We start from the raw sequence: 13,262 nt of genomic DNA, 5'->3' as shown, positions 1-13,262 counted from the left end.
TAGCACTAGAGTAAAACCACTAGGGGGTATAAGAGTTTCAGGCCGGCAGAGACAAGAGATTGTGGATTGTAGTGGTGTCCGGTGCTAGTTCTGACCAACACACTAATGACATATGAGCAGAACTCCAACTAACAAAGAGATTGTTCATCTATCAGGAACATGGGTTTATGAATAGCTTTTACCATGCTGACTGGAAAGAAGAGCTGAAGACAGCCTCATACACCAAACACATCTGATACCCCTATGAAATCACCTAGGCGAGTTTCTTAAATGCAAATAACACTTTTATTGTAACAATAAAACAGAACTGTAAATAGCAATTTATAGAACAATTTACCAGGTGGTTTACCACACCATAGCTTGGACGTTATATTCGCCCTGTTACAGCTGAGCCAAGCTTTTGATTCCTCTGCTGGAAATTCAGTGACCAGGTCACCTGCTTTTGGAAGGTACACAAAAAGATGTCAGTGTAGACTTGAGCCACATCCAGATATCCTCATTGCACATCATGACCAGTCCTCCAGGAGCTGTAACCCTTGGCTACTATTGTATGACAACCAGGAGAGGCATACTTTTATGGCCAAATACCCATAGTGGTGTGGTATCAATCAGGGAAGGCGCTTGATAATTAATCCAACCAGTATTGGCACCCGGTTAATAGGGGGTTGGTACCAACTTTCCCTTGTTCCTCAAGTAGACAACAGCCCCCCTGATGTGTTTGGCTCTGGGATGTCTGGTTGGGTTTGGTGTAACACAATGGTGTGCCACTTATCCATGCAAAGGAACATGATCACCCTGATATTAGGACACATCCCATTTTTGGGGTAAAATCATGCGTCAAACTGACCAGCAGTAAAATTGTAAAAAAAGAGAAAATTGTAGCCAAACATTAGTGTATGAAGTCTCAGCAGGCAAATAGCTAGTGCTCGACACAATAGTCTATGTGGCAACAACCGACTGGGCACCCCAGTGTGGCCAGGTGAAAGTAGCTCTTATTGAGAACTTGGTACCGAGTATAACAGTGCATGGTAAATCCACATAGCTACATTTAAGACCAGTGCTACATAAGCTATAACCAAATACATATTGTCGAGAGGGGATGGCAAGCGAACTTAATCTTTATTTTCAATAGCCTGACATTCTGTACACCATCTGCAACAAAACTGGGTCAAACTTCAGCTCTTTGTCTTGTGTCCACTTGTATGTAGTTGGGCTTAGGCATACCAATCACGTTTTCCTGGTAATGTGTGTATAAGAATCTCCATCTAGACAGATATTCATAAAATCAACTATGAACATGATGAACATTTCACCAAAAGGGCTTTCAGTCACTATAAATAATCATATAGCTATCATTACAGTATTCACTAACAAAGACAATGGGATAAACATATATCGGAGTGCAAAAGAGAGCTATTCTAAGAACCTAGAAACTGAAATTGGGGTCTGCCTACATCTTGGGAATCCTCACTGCTTGCTCCAGTGTCGCCCCATTTTCAGATTTCATTCAGATTCCATTTACATTCATCCAGAGCATTGTCCTTATAGTGATCCATTCTTCCTCACTGAACTCCATCTTGCAGGAACCTTGATTCCCAGCTATTACTGACTGAACTCACTAAAATGACTTCTGGCCTCACTTCTTACAGTTTATCTGGTTACAATGTTTCTTGCCCAGGTCACCAGATATCATCCCAAGTCAGTGCTCATTGGCCCTACTTATATGGAGAGGATGATGTGAGGTTCCTTCCCAACGGGCTTACTCAGCTAGAGAGGCTCCACAAAGGCTGAAGATAAGCAGTGGGGACAATGTGCTATACAGCAAAGAAAAAATAGTGGTGGTGTTATGAATCGCCGGGCTCTCAGTCAAAGTAACTAGATAGATAGATAGTTAGGGATAGGTAGGCAGGGTCGGACTGGCTCGCCGGGGGACCGGGCTATCCCCCGGTAGGCCCTGACCCTGAATTGTTCCCCTCTTCGTTGGTGGGGGGAGTGAGAAACTTTAAAAAATAAAACTCACGGGACCGCGGCGCCGACTCCGTTCGCACTAAATGGGCGTGACGTCATCACGCCCGTTATTCAGTGAGGAGCGCCGGCAAGGCAGAGGAGAAGAAAAGGAAGAAGCAGATAGAAAAGGTAAGTGATAGGGGAACATGGCAAAGTGAAGGGGGAGCATGGCACAGAAGGAGGAGCATGGCAGAGGAGGGGGAGCATGGCAGAGAGAAGGGGGTGCATGGCGCACAGAAGGAGGAGCATGGCACAGAAAGGGGAGCATGGCAGAGAGAAGGGGGAGCATGGCACAGAAGGAGGAGCAAGGCACAGAAGGGGGAGCATGGCAGAGAGAAGGGGGAGCACAGACAACATGGCAGAGTGTGAAGGGGGGGCAGGAGAAGGGGGGAGCAAAAGCAGCATGGAGGGGGTAGTGTGGTGATTAAGGGGCACAGTAATGTGTGTGTGATGGCACAGCGGGCTTGTGACAATGTAATGTGTGTGGTAGGTGGTGGCTAAATAATGGGTGCTATTTTCTTTGTAGGGTAAAGATGGGGTAATTTAATTTTATAGTGGGGACTATTAATTTAAGATGGGCTGGTTAGGGCGCTATTAATTGAATACGGGGCTGAGGAGCATGAGGTCTATTTATTAAATGTGAATATGAATTTAATGGCATTGACGGTTGTGGGAAATAGGTATATTTATTATACGTAAATGTGATCAATTTATTGCAGGGGCTGTCTGGAGGGAGGGAAATAGGTTTATTAAATGGGAATACTATTACTTTTATTTTGGGGCTGGAGGAAGGCCTAAGTATTAATTGTGGGTCCTATTGATTTAACTCCAGGGCTGGTTGAAATTTTCTAAATGTACCCATTATTTTTTCCAAATAGGACCCTCAACATTCCAGGATCCAGACAAGCTGCAACAAAAGAAACCAGCAGCCACAGGTGGTAAAAGTGACAAGAACAGGTAGGACAGTCTGTCAAATAATCTGAGTCTAGTGCAGGCTTGGCTAACCTGTGGCACTCCAGGTTTTGTGAAACTAAAAGTCCCAGCATACCCTTCCAGCAATAGGCTGCTATATATTGGCAAAGCATGCTGAGGCTTGTAGTTTCACAACACCTGGAGTGCCACAGGTTAGCCAAGCCTGGTCTAGTAGGATAATCCCGATTTTTGGTGACTGTTCTGCCCAATCTAAGGGGCAGGTCAAGACTGTGTACTCTTTGTACACACACTGCATTCTTTATATACTACACTATGGTGCAAGCTGCCCTTTGTGGCCTGACCACTCCCCCTCTAGTGTCTGGTCTCGCCTCTGTGATGGTTGGCCACACCCCCTATGGTGGGCCCCTAGCGTTGCAGTCTCCCGGTGGGGCCTTCATGCCCCAGTCCGACACTGTAGGTAGGTAGGTAGGTAGTTAGGCAAGTTAGATAGCCACTGGGTGTTTAGATAGGTAGTTAGTTTACTTCTTAGACAGATTAGATAGATTAGGTAGGTAGATCAGATAGGCAGATAGATTAGCTAGCTAGATAGATTAGATAGGTATTAGGGTTAGTTAGGTCTGTTCTCTGTCAAAATCTGCCCTCAATTCATGCTGTCATTTCTATATTATGCCTCACCTGGCCAGCCTGTTTCTCCTAGCTCATTCACTTGGCTTCCTCATTATCATTTGCAGCCTATTGGTTCTGCTCTCCTTAAATAGCCGGCTAATCCCCTGCTTGAAGGTTACCTTAGTGTTCTACTCCCTTGTGTTTGCCCGTTTACCTGTTCCTGTTGTTTCCTGCCAGCTTAGTGTAATCCCGTGTACCAGACTGTTTCCGTTCCTAACTACCCTTCATTGGATTTCCCTGTGTACCGACTCGGCTCTGCTTTGACTCTACTCCTGTGTTAATATCTTGTGTACCAGACCTGATTCTGTTCCTGACGATTCTACTATCTGCTCACCAGTTCCAATCAGTTATCTCCTGGACCCTGGTAAAGTCGTGCTCCCAGGCATGGCTCCGGCGTGATCTGCAGCTCCTCTGCTCATCCTTCCTTATACGGAGACGCAGCTGTTAGCAGTCGCGGCGGCCGCGGGCACCGCCGCGACTCTCACCTGGTTCCTGTAGGCGTCCCGGTTGTCGCTATGGCGACCAGGACGTCACTTCCTGTGTTCACCCGACCGTTGCCAGGGCACTAACTACAGTGGCGCTGCATCCCGGCAGGTGGGGACAGCTGGGCACATGCGCAGAAGTGCCCACAAGCCTGTGGGCTGATTAATGTTGTAGGTTTGAGCCTGCCCATGTGTTATCAGAGCTAAGCTCTGATTGGCTGGTACTAGTATTTAAGGCAGTGAGGTCTGCAGCCTCACTGCCGGTTATAGCGTTCTGTCCTCAGTTCTGCTGCCTGCTTGTTCTCTCTGTTGGTTATTATTACCTTGGATTGACTACCCGTGTTTTGACCTTTGCTTGTTCCTGGACCATTGAACCTTCGCTTCTGACCCTGACCTTTTTGCCTGGATTCCGGATTTTGCTTCTTTTGCCTGTGTGTCTGACCTTTCGTTTGACCCCGGATTTTGTACATTGGATCCCCTCTTCACTACAGCCCGCCAATCACTCCACTCCTGGGTGCTCCTTTAAGTCAGTATACGTTACTCGACCCTCGGCCGCAGCCAAGTCTGTCCCCACCACTAGGGGCTCCAGCGAACACCGGGCCTTCAGAGTAGTCCCCGAGTTTCACTGTACTGGCTTGGGAGTTCCTAACATTATAACCGGCCAGGAAGATTGGCATTAGACGGCCATGGACAACGACGAACCGAATCTGTCTCCAGCCCAGATCCTGGCGAATCAGATACAGACGGTTTCCCAAGTCGTCCAGCGGTTGGCAGTATAAGAAGAGGCTTCCAGAAACCTGCAGCTTCAGCAAGTCCCCGCTGGTGACACACCGGAGCCTAAAATGAAATGCCAGACCGATTCTCTGGAAGCCGATCAGCCTTCCGTAATTTCAAGGAAAGCTGCAAATTGTACTTCCGCCTGAAACCACGTTCCTCTGGTTCTGAGCAACAACGGGTAGGGATCATCATCTCTCCAGGGCGACCCTCAGTCTTGGGCCTTCTCCTTGCCTTCAACAAGCCCAGCCTTGCAGTCCGTGGATGCTTTTTTCCATGCCCTGGGGTTATTGTACGATGACCCAGACAGGGTAGCCTCAGCGGAGTCTCATCTCCGAGCGTTGAGGCAAGGACGTCGCTCCGCGGAAGAATATTGTGCGGAGTTCCGGCGATGGTCCACCGATAGTGCCTGGAACGATCCTGTACTGCGAAGTCAATTTCGCTTAGGACTTACTGAGCAGATTAAGGATTCCTTAGTCCAGTATCCGGTATCCGATTCACTGGAGGAGTTGATGCAACTCGTCATAAAAATTGATCGTCGGATCAGAGAAAAGAAGACTGAACGGGAGTCCTCTGTTCCTATGGATTTATTCTCTAGTTCTGGTACCACTTTGCCCGATTCCTCTGAACCCATGCAGTTGGGCGCTTACCGTTTGCCTCCGGAGGAACGTTCCAGAAGACGCTCACTAGGCCTCTGTATGTATTGCGGTCAGCCAGGTCACTTAGTACGTTCTTGTCCCAATAAGCTGGGAAACTCCAAAGCCTAAGTGCAGGTGAAGAGGTGCGCTTAGGTCTTCAGATTACCTCTTCAGAAAATTCTTTATTAGTCCCTGGACGTCTAACTTTCCGTGGGAGATCCATGGATCTGAAAGTTTTTCTTGACAGTGGTGTGGCCGGTAATTTCCTGGATATACGTTTGGCTCGGACGCTTGATATTCCGCATATCAAGCTAGGATCAAGCATCACCACATGTGGTTTGGATGGTAACCCCTTGCCTGGGGGAAGGATTCTCGCTAGGACTCCAATGGTTCAGTTGTCAGTAGAAGCCCTTCATACGGAGGAACTTTCCTTCTATCTTATTACCTGTTCCTCTGCTCCTTTGATATTGGGGTATCCCTGGCTTCGCAGTCATAATCCCCTTATTGACTGGAAAACTGGAGAGATTATCCGTTGGAGTTCCGAGTGTTCTACGTCTTGCTTGACATTGCCGCTTAGAATCCTACAGCCTAGTCCAGACTTGTTGCCGGTACCTTACCAGGACTTCAGTGATGTGTTCTGCAAAAAGAAAGCTGATTCCCTTCCACCACATCGAGAATATGACTGCGCAATTGATTTAGTCCCGGTTTCCAAGTTTCGCAAAGGGCGGTTATACTCCTTGTCCATTCCGGAGACTCAGGCCATGGAACTTTACGTAGAGGAAAACCTGAAGAAGGGATTCATTCGTCCTTCTAAATCTCCCGTAGGCGCAGGTTGTTTTTTCATGTCAAAAAAAGATGGCAGTCTTAGACCTTGCATTGATTTCCGTGGACTGAATAACATCTCAATCAAGAATATGTATCCGTTACCGCTGATTTCGGTTTTGTTTGATCAATTAAAATCAGCCACTATATTTTCAAAGATTGACCTCTGAGGGGCTTACAATCTTATTCGAATCAAGAAGGGGGATGAGTGGAAGACCGCTTTCAATACCCAGTCGGGACATTATGAATATCTCGTGATGCCATTCGGGTTATGCAACGCTCCGGCGGTTTTCCAGGACCTGATCAACGATGTTTTACGAGAATTCCTGGGTAAAACAGTAGTTGTGTATTTGGATGATATTTTAATCTACTCTGAGTCTTTACTTCAGCACCGTCAGCATGTTCGCCAAGTTCTATTGAAATTACGGGAATATCACCTATACGCAAAAAGGGAGAAATGCGAATTCGAGGTGGCCACAGTGTCGTTCTTGGGGTATATCATCCCCTCATCAGGATTCGCAATGGACCCTGCCAAAGTTCGAGCAATCCAGGATTGGGTCCTCCCTACTAATCTGAAGGCGATCCAGAGATTCCTAGGGTTCGCCAAATTTTACCTTAGGTTTATTGATTCTTTTTCCTCGTTAGTGGCTCCTATCACTGCCCTCGCTCAAAAAGGAGCTAACCCAGCAAAGTGGTCTTCGGAGGCATTGGCAAGTTTCTCAGCACTCAAAGCTGCTTTCATTTCTGCTCCAGTGCTGAGACATCCTGACCCGGAACTTCCATTCATTGTAGAGGTGGACGCTTCAGATATCGGTGCTGGCGCCATTCTTTCACAAAAAGACCCAAGAAGCAAAAAGTTACATCCCTGTGCTTTTTTCTCTAGAAAATTTCTGTCTGCCGAATGTAATTATGATGTCGGAAATCGTGAATTGTTGGCCATTAAGTTGGTATTGGAGGAATGGCGACATTGGTTAGAGGGAGCTACCCATACCATTACCATCTTCACGGACCATAAAAACCTCCAATACATCCAGACCGCTAAAACTCTGAATCCCAGGCAGGCCCGCTGGGCCTTATTCTTCACCAGATTCAAGTTCATTATTACATTCCGTCCAGGTTCTAAATATACTAAGGCCGATTCCTTGTCCCGAAGTTTTTTGGCCCATCATTCTCAGTCTCCTGACCCGTTGCCTATTGTTCCTGCAACTGCTGTTTATCTTGGACTCACCCAGGATCTAGGAGCAACTATCCGGCACATCCAGAGAATCGCTCCAGTTTAGACACCGGTCAACAAATTATTTGTCCCAGTACGTTTAAGGAAATCTGTTCTCATTGAAGGCCACAACATCCGCTCCGCTGGCCATCCGGGAATTCGTAGGACTATCAAAGTTCTTCCTCGTTGGCTGTGGTGGCCCACCTTATCAGACGATGGGGAGAATTATGTTCGGGCTTGTCCTGAGTGTGCTAAAAACAAAACTGATAGGAACCGTCCTTCTGGGCTATTGTTACCCTTGCTGGCGCCAAGCAGGCCTTGGACCCATCTGTCGATGGATTTCATTGTCGACCTACCAGTATCCGCAGGACATAACACCATCCTGGTAGTTGTGGATCGGTTTAGTAAGATGGCACATTTTATATCATTGCCCAAGTTACCTAATGCCAGAACCTTGGCCACCTTGTTTTTGACGCATATTTTTTGTCTCCATGGGACTCCTGAAGATATCGTATCAGATTGAGGATCCCAGTTTATTGCCCGGTTATGGAAAGCCTTTTGTAACTCCATCGGGATCTCTATCAGTCTGTCCTCGGCTTATCACCCCCAGTCGAATGGACAGACAGAGAGGATGAACCAGGCTCTGGAACAGTTTCTGCGCATCTATGTGTCTAAATTCCATGACAACTGGTCCTCTCTCTTGCCCTGGGCAGAATTCGCGTACAATAATTCTTGCCATTCCACTATTCATACATCCCCGTTTTTCTGCAACTTCGGGTTTCACCCAAAATCCAACTCTACTACTGTTCACTGCGGGGATTCCGGAACACCTGCTTTTACTGCCAGACTGAGGTCCGTCTGGAAAAAGGTGCACTCTGCACTAGGTCAAGCTTCCCGAAAATCCAAGGTCTTCGCTGACCGTCACCGTAGACCATGTTCATTGAAAGTGGGGGATCGGGTTTGGTTATCCACACGGAACATCAGGTTGCGGCAACCTTGTAGAAAGCTGGGGCCCCGATACATTGGACCGTTTCCAATTGAGAAGAAAATTAATCCAGTGGCATTTAGGTTAAAACTACCAACCTCCTTAAAAATACCTGCGACCTTTCATTTTTCGCTTCTGAAGAAAGTCGCTGCTCCCAGCAAGTTCAATCAACCTTTCTCCAACAGGCCCCGGCCTCTGATGGTGAATGGGGACCATGAATATGTTGTCGAAAGAATCCTTGACTCAAGAAAGGTTCAAGGCCAACTTCAGTTCCTCGTACATTGGAAGGGTTATGGCCCTGAGGAACGATCTTGGATACCACAGAGGCGTCTCCATGCTGAAAGGCTCATTAAAGAGTTTTTTAAGAAGTTTCCCACAAAACCTGGATGTCGGGGTTCCTTGACCCCTCCTCAAGGGGGGGGCACTGTTAGCAGTTGCGGCGGCCGCGGGCACCGCCGCGACTCTCGCCTGGTTCCTGTAGGTGTCCCGGTCGTCGCTATGGCGACTGGGACGTCACTTCCTGTGTTCACCCGACCGTTTTAGGGCAACGGTCGGACACTATCTACAGTGGCGCTGCTTCCCGGCAGCCGGGGACAGCCGGGCGCATGCGCAGAAGTGCCCACAAACCTGTGGGCTGATTAATGTTGTAGGTTTGAGCCTGCCCATGTGATATCAGAGCTAAGCTCTGATTGGCTGGTTCTAGTATTTAAGGCAGTGAGGTCTGCAGCCTCACTGCCGGTTATAGCGTTCTGTCCTCAGTTCTGCTGCCTGCTTGTTCTCTCTGTTGGTTATTATTACCTTGAATTGACTACCTGTGTTTTGACCTTTGCTTGTTCCTAGACCATTGAACCTTCGCTTCTGACCCTGACCTTTTTGCCTGGATTCCGGATTTTGCTTCTTTTGCCTGTGTGTCTGACCTTTCGTTTGTCCCCGGATTTTGTACCTTGGATCCCCTCTTCACTACAGCCCGCCAATCACTCCACTCCTGGGTGCTCCTTTAAGTCAGTATACGTTACTCAACCCTCGGTCGGCCCGCAGCCAAGTCTGTCCCCACCACTAGGGGCTCCAGCGAACACCGGGCCTTCAGAGTAGTCCCCGAGTTTCACTGTACTGGCTTGGGAGTTCCTAACAGCAGCCCCTGCAGCATCTCTGCGCTCAGATTTCAACAATCTTCCTTTGGCTCCAGACTCTACCTTGCCACAGGTACTACTGACTGTTTACATATATCACCGTGTGCCTATAATTGTAGTTACCCCTGGCAACTGCCTAAGAACTGTTACACTTAAATCTCTGGACTCTCACCGGTACTGTGGGTTGCAGTTACCCCTGGCAACTGCCTACATTCAGTTTCCTCATCCTTACCTATCACTGCAAATTCTGTTCCTTTCCGGACACGCACCGGTACAGAAGTCGCTGTGTAGCAGGGGACTTCTCTATCAACTGTTCCTTATTTATTCCAGTGGCCCAGAGTGATATATCAGTCTTGACACCATCCACTCTGTGTCTCATCGGAATCCCTCCTGCACTTCCTACTCTACGGCCTTTGTAACTCTATTCCTGGGTTCTCCCCAGCCAGTGCACATCTCATAACCCTCTGTTTGTCTGCAGCCAAGTCTGTCCCCACCACTAGGGGCAACAGTGAACACCTGACTTTCGGAGCAGACTCCGGGTTTTGCTGTACTTGCTGGAGGGGTTCCTAACAGGTTGATTTGGTATAATGAGGGCTGATTCTCCTTCCCTGTCTAACCTGTTAGTGTAATATTTTTGTGTGTCAGCCCTTAGTTACTGGAAATTACATCTTATAGGCTGGGGCATGCTTGGTCATCAGGGGGTGCTATGGCTTTTATTGGCTAGGTTAGTGATCAGTGTTTAGTCCATCTCTGTTGGTAGCAGGCAGTGACTTGGTGATACAGTAATGAAGAAGAGGGCAGCACATCACATTTATACACATAGAACATGTAATAATGCACTCAGGTATTTGCAATTATCATTGCAGGCAAGGTCACAGGAAGGCTTAAGCTTCATTAAATGTGCATGGTACCACCTGACACACCATCCGTATATTTTAATTGCCAATGTGACCCCAACGAAAGTGGGGTGACATCGGCACTGAAACACTGCACTACCCAGCATTAGGACATATAGTAGGGTATGATTGTTGTTTGTATTTCAGCAGAGGGTGGTATAGTTACTTTATTTTAATTAATATATGTAGCATAATAGTGGTAAAGTTTTTTTCCTCATTTATTTATTAACATAGTGCCTGCATTCTCCACAGCACTTTACACCTGGGAACAATTGCAATGGGAAAAAGTGCTTAATGGTGCTATATGATTCAGTGATCCAGCAATGTTAGATTACATGTAAAAGAGCTGCTTGAGCATAGAGTAGGATAAATGTAAGCTTGAGTAACTGCTTTATTTTAATTATTTAATGAGGGGGTGGTAATCAAGTAGAATAGCAATGGATAGTTAAAAAGGTGAGCCTTCAGGGAATGCTTAGTTAATATATATTACCAATTAACTCTCAGTGTAAATTACCCGATGTTAAGCTGCCCGGTCTCGTAAAAAACTTACAGAACTAGCGGTAGAAGTCTTTGTCTATAGCAGCCGCCTTTCCCGTAGAGCTTGAGGTGCTCACAGGTACTCGGATGCCCCCAGGTCTTAACTCTATTGTAGTGTAAGTTTATTAACAAAACCGCAGCTGCAGGGCCGGAGGTAGCAATCCAGATAATAACGGATGATCAGACGTAAGCCGAGGTCAGGGCACTTTATAAACTTTGCAAATAAAGCAATAAAAACAAAGGCGAGAAATACATTGGCTCCACATGTCCAAAGTTAAGTTAAGGGTCCAGTTATTTTAGTCTGTATGAGCCTGACAGCTCCATCTTATGCATACATGATGTGGTATAATATTTTATTGTTGGAGAGCGTCTGTGAGTTTTTGGTAGCATGGGGATAACGTGTCCTCAAGATAACCTCCAACATCACATTCCAATGTGTGCTGGATCATTTTAATTGAAGCTATAGCAAGATAACACATAAAAGAACACTAATATTATTAAAGTAACACATGTATAAACAGGCTTGTGTATTTTGTTCCTAGATAACTTGATTAACTTATGCATATGAATCATGAATAATTCCAGAGCTCATTCTGAACATTCTTGATTAAATTCAAACTTTTTATTCATCATATTAGATCTAAACAAAAAGATATATATATATTTTCAGTATGTGCATGGAGGGTGATCTCTACTGTCTTTCCTTTCTTTGAATGTCGCAACAGCTTTGTTTATTTGAAAATCAATCAGAGGTGGCTCATTGCACACTTCCATTATCATGTAGAAGTTTGTCTGAACCCTGTCTAAAGCAGACATTTTTTCCTCAACTTACTTTACCAGTATGCAAGTAACACTTTTAAAGAATATGCAATGAGACCTTAGCATTTCAATTCAATCCAATTATTTTGGTTGCTCTCAGTGTGCTATTTGCTTGCACAGTGCATGCATGAGCAGTTTCTCTCATTGGATGCAGTAAGCGAGAAGTTGCCAGTTAAATAGTGTAGGGTAGACATCTATTGGTCAGGGTTGGGTGATGTTACGACAGGGGTACAGCATGCTGCGGCTTTTCCTGTTATAGTGTCTCCAGTCCAGCTTATTGCTGGCTCCTTCTCAGTCTCTACTCATGATTCTACATCACCCCCTCTTCCCCTACCCGTTGGCGTTCCTCAAGGCTTCCGTTCTTGGCCCCCTGCTTTTCTCCCTCTACACCTCCTCCCTTGGTGTCCTCATCCACTCCTTTGGCCTCCAGTACCACCTCTATGCTGATGATACCCAAATCTATCTTTCATCCCCTGACCTCTCCCCTTCCCTTCTGTCTCGTGTCTCCTCCTGTCTCTCGGCCATCTCATCTTGGATGTCCCAACACTTCCTTAAACTCAATATTTCCAAGACCGAGCTTATAGACTTCCCCCCTGCCAGGACTCTCCCACCTCCCCCCCTCTCTATTTCTGTTAATAACACTACCCTTGTTTCTGTCCCCCAAGTCCGATGCCTTGGGGTCATCCTTGATTCCTCCCTCTCTTAAGCCTCACATTCTGTCCCTCTCAAAATCCTGTTACTTCCAACTTCGGAATATATCTAAGATACCTCCCTTTCTCACCACGGAAGCCACGAAAACTCTTGTTCACTCGCTTATTATCTCTCGCCTTGACTACTGTAACCTTCTTCTCTCTGGCCTACCTGATTCTCGCCTTGACCCTCTTAAGTCTATCCTCAATGCTGCTGCCCGCCTCATTTTTCTCTCCCGCCACTCTATCTCTGCGGTCTCCCTCCAACAGTCACTACATTGGCTCCCCATACCCTACAGAATTAAATTTAAACTCCTCACCCTCACCTTTAAAGCTCTTAGTCAATCTTCCCCTCCCTACATCTCCAATCTCATCTCTACCTACACTCCTACCCGCCCTGTCCGCTCTGCCTCTGACCGCCGCCTCACTACTTCACTGATCACCTCTTCTCACTCTCGTCTTCAGGCCTTTGCATGGTCTGCTCCCCTGCTGTGGAACGATCTTTCACGTTCCATCAGGTTAGCATCTACTCTCAAAGGCTTCAAGCGTGCCCTTAAGAATCATTTCTTTATTCAAGTCTATCAGTCCTAACTTTCTTGTCCTGGCTCTCTCCCCTAGTTAGTACCACCCATTATGTGTCTCCCCCTTCCCTTTAGGTTGTTAGCTCTCAT

Source organism: Mixophyes fleayi, chromosome 4, assembly GCF_038048845.1.
Source record: "Mixophyes fleayi isolate aMixFle1 chromosome 4, aMixFle1.hap1, whole genome shotgun sequence".
Classification (NCBI taxonomy): domain Eukaryota; kingdom Metazoa; phylum Chordata; class Amphibia; order Anura; family Limnodynastidae; genus Mixophyes; species Mixophyes fleayi.
This window is presented reverse-complemented; position numbering follows the sequence as displayed.